Here is a 15,452-nt window from a genome sequence, read left to right as displayed (position 1 = left end):
GGTAGTAGTGCTGCATGCAATCTTTGAAGCCCTCACTTCTGGGCAGGTGGGTTCTAGCTGACCACAGCTACAGCAGTGAGGAAGATACTCGACAACTTTATGCCTTCTTCTGTCACTCTGACTGCTGGAGCCACTTGTCTGTATATTATAAAACATCAAACATCTTCCATCCATTATCTGACAGTGAGATGAATCTTACCTACTGGTGTGATTGCTGCTTTCTGGTCAGGAATATACTCATTTACTGAACACATCGTGTTCAAAACTGACTGAGCTCCAAAAGAAATCTCTCATCTCTTTACAGCTCCCATGCTGGAGTTAGGGAAGAATGGACGAAATTGCATGATGAAGTAAAATAACACAATCAGATTACCATATAGCAACCAGGAAGAAACTAAAATAGAAACGCAGTCCTGTCTCATTCTGCAGCTGGACCACAGCCAGTTTGCAGTCTCCTTTTCTCTGGTGCACCCTTACTGTGATAGAAAACTTGTTATCCAAGGGTACCCTGGAAAACCACCTGTAACAGATTCCCAAGTTGTAAATACAAGAGGAGTTAGTTATATGGAAAAGTTGACTTTACATACTTTGAAAATTTTGGACACAGAAATTCCTAGTAAATGCAGCGTTTTCCAAGGTATCTCAGTGGGGTCATTCTTCACAGAAATCTCCTTTTCCTGGAGGGCAGAGCTGATTCCCCACTCTCTCCTTGGGTGCCTGCTTTGCTCAGGCACCTGCTAAGGAAAGCTGGACCAGAATTCAGGGACTTCCCAACCCTAATGAACTATAACACCTGCATGGCCAGAAAGGGAAAACAGAAAAGCAAGTGAAAAACCACCCTGCTCAAACCCCTAAGTAGTTCAAATGAGTGCTGACAGAACTAATTAGTTGTTTCTGATTTGCTGAATCCAGTCCAATAAACACAGCCAATTGGTTAAAGTCTTTGCTGCAGGATCAGACAAGCATCCATCATCCAGACTGGGTGCTCTTAGACAGCTCATTACATTTGAGCGACTATCGATTGGCAAAACCCTTGGCCCACAGTTTGCACAACTGTGAAATTTGTCACCTGGCTTTCAGAGGCACCAGACAGTCAGTGCTGTTCCCCTCAGGGGAATCTGGAAGCGGCTTGGCACTTCTGAGATTTGTGCCATTTACTTAGCTAGGCAAACGTGGATTTACTTCCTTTTCAAATTCGCAGGGGTTTAAATGCTTGCTAAATCCATGCCATTTCATGAAAATGAGAGATTGAAATTGTAAGATAGGCTAATGCACTTTAGAGAGCTGTGCTCAATACATTTTCTTCTGGCTGTGCTAGTCCTGGTCCCTCCCTCTATGTAGTCCATCTGCCTCAGCAGGGCATAGGAAGATTTATGCACTGACAAAGGTGGCTCGACCTGCTAGTGCCTGCTTCACTCCTTGGTGAATTAATTTTAGGAAGGGTTGTGGATCCTTCTGAGGCTCTTCCCTCTCTCCCTCCCTCCCTCCCTCCCCCCCTCTCTCCCTCCCTCCCTATCTTCCTCCCTCCCTCCCTGCAGTGCTGGCTGGCTACAGCATGACCCTGCAGACCACAGTGCCTCCAGCCCAGCCCCAGGGCACTCTGCATCACTGCTGGGTGCCATGGTCAGACCATGACCCGATTCCTCCCATAAATTGCATAGAACTCTTCCTCTCGCCCAAAGGGGAGGATGCAAACCATGAGTTTTCTTCACTGAAGAATAGAAAAGGAGGCTGTATCAGAATAACTAATTATTTTTGCTAATAAAATCTGAGAAAGAGTATGACTGTCTCTCTTGAGCAAATATTATCTTCCACAGACAGAGGAAGATAAATTGTGATGACTGTGGTGGTACCAGCACTCTGGCAATGCTTTTGTCTTCTGCTTGCAAATTGCTCTGCTTTCAGAAAACACTGCCAGTACTGGTGCTGTCAAAACCAACTCTGTGTTACAGGGTTTTTCCCCTTTTCTGTGACCTTGGTGGTAATTAAGTGTCTCGTTCTCACAGGGAAAAAATGTGAAGCATGAATTGGACCTGCTGGCCTGGCTGCTGATTTATGGGTCAAGTCTCTAGCTGTTACAGACAAAATTTTCAAGTCTCTGATTAAGAAACCCTGCTGATTTAAGGATCTCACAAGAAATGTGTGCATAATGAATTATCTACAGATGATAATTCAAATTATTCCTTGATGATTCATATCACCTTCCTTTATTAAATTACCATTTTAGAAGTCTAACAAGGGCAATGCAAGCTGACAGGTGGTGACATTACAATGTATATAACAGGTCAGCCAAGCAACATGCTGTGAGTTTGGGTAAGTGGTATTTGATTCTAATCAGAGATGCCAACAGAAAGCAAAGGCTGAAGGAGATACAAAAGTCAAACTGGTATCATTAAGGGTTAAATGTTTCTCAACATCCAGCATGTCTGCCTTTTATTAGTCTGAACCTGTGGTAACTTTTTTCCTCACTTGAGTAAAAGTGTCCAGCTAACAGTCTGCAGTAATGTTCTGCTCCATTATTAGTTGCTATATTAGCATAAGGTATTAATATTAGTACTAATTGCAGTATTATTTTCTAGTAATAAAATGGCAATATCCGTTCTTGCTTAGGGAACACTGAGAGCTACCTGACATCACCAAAATCTATACATACATGAGTAACGTGTTACAAAGACGTAAAAATGTGCAGCAGATGACCAATATTTTTCCTTTCTGGATTCAGGATTAGGCTTTTTAGATCTTAAACCTACATGCTTGGGAACCTAGAAATACCTGCCCTGTGTCCTCTGGAAGGGGTGTATAGAAAATCTGTGCTGCAGACATCACGTGTCTCTTATGGTCTAATGGCGGAAGGAAACAGTGAGCCTGAACAGTGGGAACTGGGAAATGCAAATGCACTGAATCTGACTCTGCTTTAGTGTCATGTAATATTTTTCTCCAAGCAAACACATGATAGCAATCACTGTCTCTACATCTGACACACATCAGGAAAGTACTAGAAAATGCAATTAGCCGGTGTTAGTCTTCACCATGACATGTCCCTGTAAGAGGGCTCCACTTATTTCTGTGCTTCATAGGCTGATGTGAGAAGGGTCTCAGAAGGAGCCCTGTACCTTCGACCTTCTCTAACAGTGCCATTTTCTCATGGTGGGTGCCACCCAGCGAACACAGAGCAGGTGGCAGGGGATGGCCTGGACCACAGAAGTCATGTCATTGCAGCTCTGGCAGGGTTGAAGGATCTGCTCCCTGTCACCATGTGAGCATCATCCCAGGTGGGGATCAACCAAGCACACAAGGGAAATCAGAAAATGTGTCTGCGTTTTGAAGGTGCAAAATAAGTGGCAAAGGCAAGACACAGTTCCATATCTGCAGCAGTTTCACAAAGAGATTGTGCTGTTCCTGTGAAACATTAATTTGCAATTGCTTAAACCTGGAGTTTTGTATTATCTGGCCAATACATATGCTAAAAATGACAAAAAACATATTCTGGACTTCGATAATTTTTATATTCCATTGGCTGTAACAAGTGTCTTCCTGGCAATAACTTAGTAAGCCCAGCAAAAGAAGACTTCAGCAAATGCATTTAAAATGTAATTAATACACAGAAAACCAGACCATAACAGCTTGTGCAAGAAAAATTACTTTCAGCAGGATGATTTCCATAGTTTCCACAGGGAAATCCTGGGAGAATTATGTGTGTATGCTTATGAAGTGGATGCACAGTAAAATCCAGTGTATTCTGGACACCCTGGGCTTTGCTGAGCTTCCTGAAATGCTATTCAGCACACAGAGTTCAGCCTGACCCTTGGCACACAGAAGTCAATGCACCTTCACTTCACAGCACATGTGCTTTGGCTCGGAGTCTGTCAAATATTGGGCTAGAACCAACACCCCAGGTGAGTCCTCAGATGCCCTAAAATCCTGAACAACTGCCCCAAGCAGTTTCTGGCTGGAAAAAAATGCTCTGTTGAGGCAGTAAGGGTGGTGGCTGCTCTTGGAGCTTGAGAACATACACTCCAAAACAGCATAAGCAGACAAATCAAGTCCCAGTGATGCCTGTCTTCAGAGGATGCTAAAAAGTATTTGTGAATTGCTTTTTCTTAATTTGTGACTTTTCTTAATTTATGAACCAATTGCTTTATAGCCCATATGAAAATGCTGTTGAACCATAAAATCGTATTAGCACATCTCTGTGCTTGGGAGAGGGGCATAATTTATCTATGAGACTGGCTTTTCCATAGCCAAAAACCTACTGTAACACTAACTCCTTCAGTCATAGCAACGAACTGGTACTTGTCACCATCCAATCTCATTACGTTCCCCTTCACTTGATCCTAATTATTCTGCTATATTCTTACCTCAAAATTCTTCTCCAGTAAGCCCTAACCTCTTCTCAAGTACCATTTTTATTTGAAAAGCATCTCCAATTTAATTCCAAACCCCACTTCTTCTCTAAGCTGCTTTATCCCTCCAGACCTCTTAATGTCTTTCCAGTCTCTCCCCATCTGCCTCTCTTATTTTTACTGTATTATCAGGGGCATTTCTGTATATGTGTGTGTGTAAGCATGGATGTAGTTACCATGATCTTTCTCAAAAGCTTTCATTAATTTTCAAGAGCTCTGGACTTACTTCTGGGATATTACTAAGACAAAATACAGAAGTGATTTCCAAACCTCCCCAGAAGCACCCAAAGGAGTCAGGCATGTCAGGTCACTGAGGTGGTGCTTGCCAAAGACAAAAAGATAATGCTTGTTTTGGATGGTTTTGTTGCAGATAAACCAGTGGGCTAATACTAGGGCAAGCACTATCAACAGGTTTTGTGATAAAGCCAGTCAAAGACCTATAGCCACTGGAAAATCTCCAAAGGTGGAAGAGAAAGCAGGTAAATCTGTGGATCAGAGAAACAGTGAGCATGGCTCCAGCTGGGGACAGGTTCATGGAGGAGCTGTGGTGCCTGACCCAGGCACAGGCAGAGCTGTGTAGGTGTGGTGTGGGGAGAGGCTTTAAATCATGCTGAGGGGGACTGTGGGTCCAAGTATCCAGACAGAAGAAATGAAGTGTGGCAATTGAAGCCATTAAGATAGCATTTCCTAAAGCATTTTTAAGGATGAATTGCAATTCGGTTCTTTGCTTACTTAAAGAAAAAAAATATTCTTCCATTAGCCAGCAGCGTAATCTTAGTGGTTTCAGACAGTTCTGCTTAGTCACAGACACTTTTTGCATGAAAAAATTGTGCAGCCTATAAACACTTGTTTCTAATTTTTATTTTTTTTTTTCCTGCACTTCTAGAGGTGAAGTCAACCCAAATCAGTCTCATAATTAATTGCATCTCTCTATGAATGTAAGCTGTTTTACAATAATTTTCTAAATTTCTCATGTGGATCCTTTAGCATCTAGTTCTCTTCTTAATGTCTATTCTAAAAATGTAGCATTCTTGTAAAACAACTTAGTATTTCTCTAATAGGTCTCTTAGCTTCTTTCTCAGCAGGAGTATTATCTTCCAGTCTATCATGCTTTTCTTTTTACCTCTCGAGGTCTGTTTGTTATGAAAATTATTCAGTTGTAAGTTGAGCTTCTCTCCTTTTTTTAGTGAGATCTGAAGGAGAAGATGAGAGAGAATTATTTTCAAGGGTGCAGCTGGAAGAATGAAAATAAAAGCTAAGAGTTAAAAAATTCATGTTACTTATTAAAAAGCTTAAATGCTAGAACCCAGGCTATGAAGTACAGAGAATAGTTGTTTACCAGCTCTTCATTTTAATGGCTGCCAAAGATTAAAGTGGTTAACAAAGTGAGGTTTCAGAGCAGAAAGAGCAATGCTCCATCCCTGGAAGTATTCAAGACCAGGTTGGATGGGGCTTTAAACAACTTGATCTGGTTGAAGATGTCCCTGCCCTTGGCAGGGTTTGGGAAGGGTGGAAGTAGCTGGTCTTTGAAGGTCCCTTATGACCCAAACCATCCTGTGACTCCATGATCACAGGATTCTTGTGAAAGTATCTCCTGCTAGTAATTAAAATTATCTTAGTGCCTAGATAATTAAAATTATCTCTCTTGGCAGAGAGGCAGGAAGGGCACAGGCTTGCCCACCTGGTCCTCCTGGCTGCCCACATCCCTTTCTGTACCAGTCACCCCCTGCACTGCTCTGAAAGAGGGGCAGAGCTCCTGGCTGCACTGCCCCAAGCATTTCTACCGGTATTTCTACCAAACCCTGCAGTGTGGATATAACACTGCACCTCTTGCAGAAAATTTTCCAACTACATGACTTCCCAAAAAAAGGTTGCTTTTCAATTGGCATTCAGAAAACTGGAGTCACACAGAGGTTTTCATAAGTTATGCTTCTTCATGTACAGTTCTAGTAGTCTCTGAATTCCTGGAAATTTATTTTGGCATAATCACACTATTTGACACGGGTCCTCTCAGTTCTGCACTGTCGTGTTTCCATGTTTGAATGCACCCACTTGTTTAAAATGTATTTCTTTTTCCACTTTCTTATTTTTCACATTATCCTTCACTGCATTTATCCATGTATTTGCAGATGAAAAATTAGCCTTGCAGACCACTTAACTCTCCTTGTCAGAAGATTTGCTCTGCTCCTGTAGTGCTTCCCTGTCCTTTCTCTGCCCTGTCCTAATCCTCTGCCTCCTTTCTGCAAGCAGCAGGTGGAGGGCACCCATCTCCAAGCTTGCCTCTGCCTTCTGCTTATATTCTCTCTCCTCACACCTCTTTCATCATTCCTCTTTTGCTTTAGAAATCTTTACTTGCCCTCATCCCAGATGTGGGAATGACTCTCTGAAGGACACGTTGGTGGCAGGTGATGGCAATTGCTGAAGGTGATGTTATCTCACCTCAACATGTCACCTCTCCCTCCATTAGAGAACCATTATGTTTATTGCTTATGGCATTCCCAAAATCTCATAAGAACTTCGAAGGAACTGGATAGGGTTGAGTTATGTTGAATGAAGGACAAGAACTTGATAGTGTTGGAAGAAGGACTGGTGTTCTCACACATAGAAGGAATAAAAATTCACGAAGGAATAAAAAGAGAAGCTGTAACATAAGTCAGCCTGCTATTGCTCAGTGTTTAATATTGGCTTTGTAGATAAAAGTGTTTGCAATCAATAGCTTTAAATTCTATTTCTGCCTAGGTCCCTTTAAGTAAGAAATAACTAAGATCCCAGTTTTGGACCAAACTATGAGAAAGAGTCATTAATAGTTCATAATACTCAATCTCTATGCCCTTGGATTACAATTTTAATACAGCATGCCTCGCTGCTGGGTGTTCTAACTCACGTGTAATCAGCCATTCCATGTGCATGGCAGAACAGGGAGGTATTTCCCCTCAAAGGAGTTGAAAGAAAACAGACATTCAGGTAACCCTGGAGATTTGTCATACATAAAGGCCACGAGACTTTGCACCTTCAATAAAGTGAGGAGAAGATAAAGCCAAATGTACTATTATCCCTCTGAAGTAAAGGGTATATTGGAAATGCTTGGGATAGATACCTATTATGCTTCCTACCTTCCTGCCTCTTAGGAGAGGAGGGGAACTGGAGTATCTCCAGCTTCCTACCATCTAAGGAGTCTTTCTGCTGTGCCTTTTGCAATCGGACATGCCTGTCTCGTATTGGCCCTTTTAGCCACCAACGCGCTTGCAACAAACGTGGGTAGAGCCCTTCCCAAATCTTCGTTCGCAAAGCCCAGCCATGAATGAAAATCCCTAGCTTCCATAAAGAAGTATAATGGCCAGTCTTCGAGAGCGAAGATTTGGGAAAGGTCATTAACCCTTCGAGCCTGCGCAGTGGATTTTTTAGGTGAGACACAGCGTGCGCTGAACTGAGCCCACCCTTTAATCCTGAGGTTCATCTGCCAGGGCCGAGCAAGCTTGGACAGTGGCAGTGAGGGTCTCAGAACGTAGGTTTGTTTAGAGTGACCTTCTCTTAGATGGATTGCCTTACAGGGCTAACGAGCTCCATCTGCCCGGGGGGCTGGGAATCGAACCCGGGTCGCAGCGGTGAGAGTCCTGCACCCTAACCACTAGACCACTAGAGGCCCCAATAAAGAAGTATGGAGAGGTTTTAACAGAACACTGTGCCAGAGCAAAAGCAACAACCTCATATAATTTTTCTTGGGCTCTGACAGGTTACAGGGAAAAGAATGAAGTCAGGGTGTGGCAGCTTTATTTTCTGCAACTCTGAGCCCCACATGCACTTGCTCAGGGATAGTGAGTCTCTCTGACCACTTACTCCTGCCTGAGTGGCAGCTGCAGCCACCAGCTCCAGCACACCAACAGGTGTGCCACAAGTTGTCAGGAATTTCTGCCTCTTTCTGTGCTTTTTTGCTCTTTTTTCACCTTACTTTCTCTTTGCCTCAATGTTTTCATTCTTCTCCCCATATTATTGTTTTCTTCCCTTCCTTGCTTCATCCCTTGCCTCTCCATCATCTCTCTGCCCTCAGCTGTGCCCTTGGTCCCTGGTAGTTCTCCTTTTATTCCCTGACTGACCTTGTCATCTCTTTCTTCTCCCTAACTTCTTTTTTGTTAATATGTTGAGGTATAGCAGAGCAGTATTTTGGCTGGAAGCAGCGTCTTCCCAAGGAAATTTCTTTCCCTGGGCCATTTTGTGTCCCTTTGTGCATGGAGTTGAATGTCACATCAGAAACGGCGACTTTGCACATATAATCTTTCCCTTTCTTTCTCTCTCTCTCTGTCCCTCTTCTCTTCTGTTTCTTTCTGCTGTATCCTTCATATTCTGTGTGCACTTGAACAGTGTCATAGCCTCAATCTGATTACAAATTAGTGCAGCTCTGTCAAAGCCAGCAGACAGGGTTGAATTAAAGGCTCATATCAATGCAAAGTGAAAAAGGAAGCATCTTTTTTTTAGTAGGAGACAGACTTGATACAGAATGATGAAAAAGTAGAGTGGATTAATAAAGAGGACAAGGAAATGGTAGCAAGAGCGCACTTCATAAGCCTACCACTCTTCCGTGGCTTTTATGAATTCCTGCAATATTTACTAGAATAATAGAAAGGAGCAGCTGCAGGGAAAGGCACAGACAAATTACAACCCACTAGTAATATCTGTATTCAGGACAGGTCTGAAACATACTCAGATAGTGGACTGTGATATATTAAATGATAGTGTATATTGCATTAACCTATGGTTAGTTACTGCTCTGTCACAAACACTGCACTGTCTTGAGCACTTACTTTGTATGAGGCTTTCAAGGACAGTAGGATCTGCACAGCTTCAGACAGGTCTATATGGCTGGATATAGATGGACCTGTGCTCCCTCCAGCCATGCTCAAAGTTGTTTGGGTAGAGAAAGAGCACGCCCAGGGCTATGTATGTGTGGCTGTATGCATGCATATATGTACTATATGTATGTAAAAATACAAATTTTGGCATACAAAAAAAAAATCCTACTTCAGGACAGACTTAAATATTGGATGTTCTGGGTTTTTTTCTTAGGAAAAAACAATCAGTGAGTAAGCTCACACCTCAGAGTGCTGCACAGGTCCTGATTTGCAAATGCTTTTTTTCTTTTTGGATTTTGAGTAATGATTATGGTTCACTTTTTCTCTCCTCCCCCGGCTGTGTCCTGTGCACAAACCCGTTGGCTCTTAGAGACATTAGGAGTGGTTTGCCTCCCTGTCCATGTCTGAGCAGCAGTTCCACCCTGGACTTCGCAAAACACCAGCCTGTCCCTCACACTGAAGAAATTCACAAAAAATCATACTGAGAATTCAATTTTCTGCCAGCTTAATGACACTTAAATATCTGCTTTCTAAGGCATCATGGAGACTCTGACACTGCGTACACCTGAACGTGTTACCTTCAGTCTGCTTTGTGTCCCTGCCTCCTTCGCCTTTCACAGGAGACACTGTCAGGATTGAAGATCATATGAGATGAGATACATCCTGTTTAGTCAACAGCTGCTCACAGGCTTCATTGACCCGAATAGAAGAAGAGTCCTGGACTGGGAAGGAGATTAACAAAAGCAAGGTTTGATTTGCTATCAAGCACCAGGAGCAGGAGACAAATGTCTGTCCATTCCACATTGTAATGGCAGTAGTTGCAGCTATGGTCACTGGTAGAGAGGGTACAGAGGACACATGGAAGGTAAGAGCTATGGGAAGTTTGTCCCTCTGCCCTTTCTGGCCCCAAAGCCTTGGAGGTGATGGTGGCGGCAGCCAAAGGGAGCAGACAGCAGCCTAGGATCTGTCCTTGGCTGTTTTAGGTATAAACTCCCTTGTCATCAATCGGGAACAGGATGCAGCATTCAAAGAACTCTCCTTGTTTAGGAGCTTTGAAATAAATCAAAATGACTTTACATGGCCAAGGTTGCTGCAAGCTTACATATGCTTGAAGTATCTCTTTTTTACATTGAAAGAGCTGTGTCTTCTTTTCTTTTATTTCTTTTTCTCCCGCCATACAGCCCCCATCTTCTCTCACTCTCCTTTCTTCTTCACATCCATTCTTCCATTCTTCTTCCCCTTGGCTCCCATCCGAATGTAAAAAGTCGAGAGGATGGCAGCATGAAGCTCTCAGTGAGGATGCTGCCTGTTGGTAATGGACAGTAGGTGGAGCACATCTACTGTTTTAAGTACCGGTGGGTTTCATCACTTTTTTACCTCCTGTAAAAGTATCTATCATTTCTACTTCAGTGAATCAGTAGTTGCAAGGTAGCACAGCTCTATACAAATCAGCTAATCTTGGTTAGACCTCAGCAGAGAGCATCACGACTCACGTTGAACCACACAGGGCCAAACACTGGTTGATCTAAACAAGAAATAAAAATCTAAAAAGGAGCAATCTCTTAACAGTTTCCAGTTCTGGGTGCTGCTCTTCTTTTTTTTTTATTTGTTTGGGTTTGTTTGTTTGTTTTGTTTTGCTTTGTTTTATTTTTTTTCACTTAAGAAAGATCTATTCCACAAGTGAGCACCAGCCTGGGGTCCATCCCTTCCCACTTTCCTGTCTTTCTGTGCCTGGTCTGCAGCTTCATGACTGTTTTGCACCACTGCAGAAGCTGCAGCTGCTGAGGGGCCCCAGAGTGGCTGAAGCAGCATCTGAGGGCTCAGCATCAAGCTGGCAACAAGCACATGGGACCTCCCTTCCAAACCAGCACTGGGCATAGGGAAAATCTTTAGACATCCATCATTTCTGTCTGATGTTTCACTTTTTGTCTCCCGTGTATTTTTCATGAGTCTGGGGAAAAAACTAACAATAGCAACAGGCACAGACTAGCTTTTAGTTAAGCGAGCCTAGAAATCATGTTTGCCTGCAATCTTGCCTTTTTTTTCCAGCTAGATCAGATGCTGTAATGAGGGAGATTGGAAATCTTGCTTTGCTTATGTGCTTGAATCATCATGGCTACAACATCATTCCTGTCACACCACTTCAGGTCTTCTCACCACTGCAGGCTTTTGTGTCTCCCTGCCAGTCCTTGCTCCGTGGAACCTGCTGTGACACGGCTCTTGCAGAAAAGCAAACCCAGTCTTTTCCAAACAGCCCAGCTGCAGAGGTTCATGGCTGGTCTCAGACAGCCCTCCTGGCATTGCTCCTGGTCTCCTAAACCAGCATCTCTTCACCAGCAATATCTGGTCCCCTTTGCTGAGCCTCGGGGAGTGGTGGGCTTTGAAGCAGATATTCATCTTTCATTTTCAGAGCGTTTTTCTATTAGTGGTGAGTGGTGAGAAGGTGACCTTTCCAATCGGGCTACCTGATACTTAACACTTCTAAGTGCATCTCCCCTTGTAGGCACCGTGCAAATGTCCACTGGTGGTTCAGAAAGGGTGTGAGGAAGGTGCAAAGAAGAATGAGGAGCCCTGGGATGAACTCATTTGACCTGCCCATTCCTGCAGTGTTCAGTGGAGACTGGCAGATTTACACAAGACATTATCTGCCTGATTTGTATCCTCATTTGAACAGATCGATTTTTTTCTCTGCCTCTCTTGGTGTTAGACCCATTTTTGTGGTCCCCAGCCCAGCATTCCCTTGGGACATGTGCCTAGTGGGAGCTGCCCAGAGCCTAGTGAGGGCAAGGACAGCTTCATCAGGCTGGCCCTCTGCCTGTCTTGACTGTGGCTGCAGCACATTCCCTCACCTCAGGGCTTCACTGTAAGCTGGCATGTGCCACCAGAGATGGGATTTAAAGGGCCTCCCTTCAGCAGTTGTGTAATAGTGGTGTAGACAAGGGGACAATTTTCCTCTCAGTTACGCTGGCAAACCCCAAGAGGCTTTTTGCTAAAAGCATCTTTCATCCTCCTCCTCTCCCCCCTCTTCAGGATCCCCTCAGGGTTTCTCACTCTTTCCCTCCTCCTTGCAGTCAGAGTGGAGGGAGGTGGATGCTTCGTCTCATGCCTTACTGTTCCAGACAATGCCTTATCCACGACGGTTTTGGGATGGGACATTGAGGCACTGCTGCTCATGAGGCCAGAGGTGGGGAGTCAAAGGGTCTCTGGAGAGGGGCCAAGCATTGCTGCTGCTGCCCCACTGCACTGCCAGTGCCCCTCTTCAGTGCTGTCTCCACCAGCTGTGCCAGAGCAGGAGAGGCGAAGCAGGGCTACATCCTGAGCAGGGTGCTCAGCACCGTGTGCCTGGGGCATGGCCTGGCTGGCACTCCCTGGCTGGCATCTCCTGGGAGTAACCTGGTGGGGCTGTTGGGGGCTCAGTCCACTCTTCACATGCGAGACCACTGTTTTTCCTCTGCCCTGTGGCACAGCAGCCAGCAGGGAAAAATAACAGGCGCTCCTGAAGGTAATGGATTACGACCAGCGGTCATTGCTGTGTGTGTTTTCCAAGGCTCATTTTATTCCCTGCTGTAGTCCTTCAAATTAACAGTGGTCTAGTTATTTACATTTGAAAATTGGATGATATGCTGGACTGCTATTTCTCTATTGACTCTGTGCCGCTAATACATTTGGAAATTGTCTGCCTGCTGCAGATAGGCACTGCCTGCTTGGAAACATTTGGAGTCCCACTATCAGCGTCGCAGAGGGAGACACAGAAAATAGGAAAGGACATCTGATTTTTTGCGCTTACCTTCACCCAGCGGTAATAGAACAGTGTTTGTGTTTGATACATCCCCTGCTGTGCACCAACAACCTGTGCTCTGCCCGCCTGAAGAAGGCAAAACCTGGCTGACATTTCTGCCCCATCCTTTTTTGAGCTGCAGAGGCTGTAATCAGCTCACCCAGCCTTGTGTGCATCCACAGGAACCACTGGCTGGAAAATCTAGGTGGTGCAAGAGCTGCACCAGGGCCTGTGAGCCACTGGGACCTTGCACTGCCCTCAAAGCCCAAGGAAAATGTGGGCAGAATCTGAGGGTGTCCTGCTTCCCACCATCCCTTCCCACTGTGCCAGCTGTGCCTCATCACCACCCACTGGATCATGATGGCTGGTCTTATTGCTTTGAGTTTCTGGGGTGGAATGCAGAACAGGTACTGCTTTCCCATGGGCTTGGCAGCTGTAGGTGTTGGCAACAGAGTGGCTGAGAGCTGGCAGGGCTTGGCAGGGGGATTCCTGTTCTCCAGGTATGGTAGATGCCAGCAAAAGGTGTGTGGGGACAGGAGGAGGTGGCCAGGGGATGGGGCAGAGCCCCTGGCAACTTTAAGGAGATAAAGAGAAGGCCTGATGACAAAATAGATGGAGGGGGGGTAAGGCACCCAGAGAGAGAGAGAAAGCTGGGTAAAAGCCTTCTGAAAAAGCCAGGCAGACAGGACCAGGATGGCACAAACAGCAGCAAGCCAGGAGGTGCTGTGCTGTAGCTGAAGTGAGGTCTACAGCAGAAAGATTCCTGCTCCTCTGTGAGCCACCACTTCCAAGGGAATGGTGTGAGACCCTGCAGTGCCTGCTGTCACAAACTCACCTCTGTGCAGGGCTGAAATCAAATGAAGCTTTCATTTTCTCTCTCACCCCTTCAGTCTGGTTTTGCTGCCTCACAGACCAGATGCTTGTTGCTGCTCTGAGCAGGATGGCTGAAAATGTCTTCATGCCTCCAGGTGCTCGGCCCTTCCCTCCACTTTTGCTCCCCTGGAATAAACCTTGCTGTGTTCCTTCTGGTCCTCAGCTCCTCCATCTCCTACTGCCACGGCCATGGTGGCTCTGGTCTGGCCCTGCTGCCTCCAGGGAAGCTACCGCTCCTTTGGCAGCAGAGTTGCCATGCCATGACCCTCAGGAGAGAATGAGGAAGCTGCTGCCTTCCCCATGGCACCCCAATGGCATCACAGCATGGTGATGGGAGAGGGGAAAACAGAGCTGGAGTGATCCCAGGGCAGAGAGGGGAGCTGGGAGGGTGAATAAGAAGCAGTTCCTGGGGCAGGTGGGACTGGGCTGGGACAGGGTGAATGAGGGATAATTTGCAAACATGAGTTGGAGCAGCTGGGGCAGCTTTTGGGGATCATATGTGAACTACTAAATAATACAGAACAGAAATATTTTTGGAAATCTGAAAGTCTCAGGATTTTTGTACAGCTGGCTAATATTTGGGCCACAGAGTTGCTTATTGCTTGCTTGTTTAAGAAAGAAAAGGCTTCTGTATTTCTGTTTTCACCACTGGGATGTTTGATCCAGCATTCCAGCCTGGCAGCAGGAGCAATAAGCCCTGGTTTCAGAGGACACTCCCACTACAAGCTGGCATGAGTGTGCTACAGGCTGCAAGGTGTCAGGGACTGTCCTCCCCTTGGCTGGGCACCTTGCTGAGCTGAAATGGAATTAAAAGCCACTTCAATCACACAAAGCAAGGACTTCCAGCTGGAGCTGAAGGGGTTAGTGTGGGTAGTGAAGGTGCTGCACAGCCCTGGATACCCGGTCCCAGTGCCACCCCTGGCCATCCCCTCCTGGCAGCAAACAGTGAGCAGCCCTCAAAGCTGCCCAAGGCCCTCTGGTAAATGCTGGCACATCATGAAATCCCTTGCAGAGAATCAGAAGTACTTTGCAAATGATTTTCCACTCAGTCCAGAGGCTGAAGCTGTTGCAAATCATGGCTGGTTCGATCATGTCTTTTTTGAGCTGGAAGGCCACGGGTTAATAAAAGTTTGATTAGATATATATATTTCTATATAACCCCTGCTGCTTTCAGACACATCTGTGCCCCCAACTGCTTTGCAGACTGCAGTGCAATCACCAAAGTGTAGTAAAGGCACTTGTCTGGCTGCAGAAGAGAGAAAGGTTTGTTGTTTGCTTAGCTGTGACTGAAGAGAATATTCACTGTGTGCAGACAGGTTTGATTGTCATGTACGGCTGCATTTAGTGTGCTCAGTCAGGGATTCACACTTTAGACTGGTACAGCATCCTACCCATACATCATATTAAATATTAACTGGAGGGGAGCAGAGATATTTTATGCCTATTTTGTTTCATAGAGTTTTTATCTTTCTTTTCTTTCTTTCCTCTCTTTCCTCTCTTTTCCCCTCTTTTCCTCTCTCTTCCTGTCTCCCTTTCTCTCTTTCTTTCCTT

Source organism: Lepidothrix coronata, unplaced genomic scaffold (genome assembly GCF_001604755.1).
Source record: "Lepidothrix coronata isolate B3197 unplaced genomic scaffold, Lepidothrix_coronata-1.0 Scaffold225, whole genome shotgun sequence".
Lineage (NCBI taxonomy): Eukaryota > Metazoa > Chordata > Aves > Passeriformes > Pipridae > Lepidothrix > Lepidothrix coronata.
Note: the sequence above shows the minus strand (reverse complement) of the source record.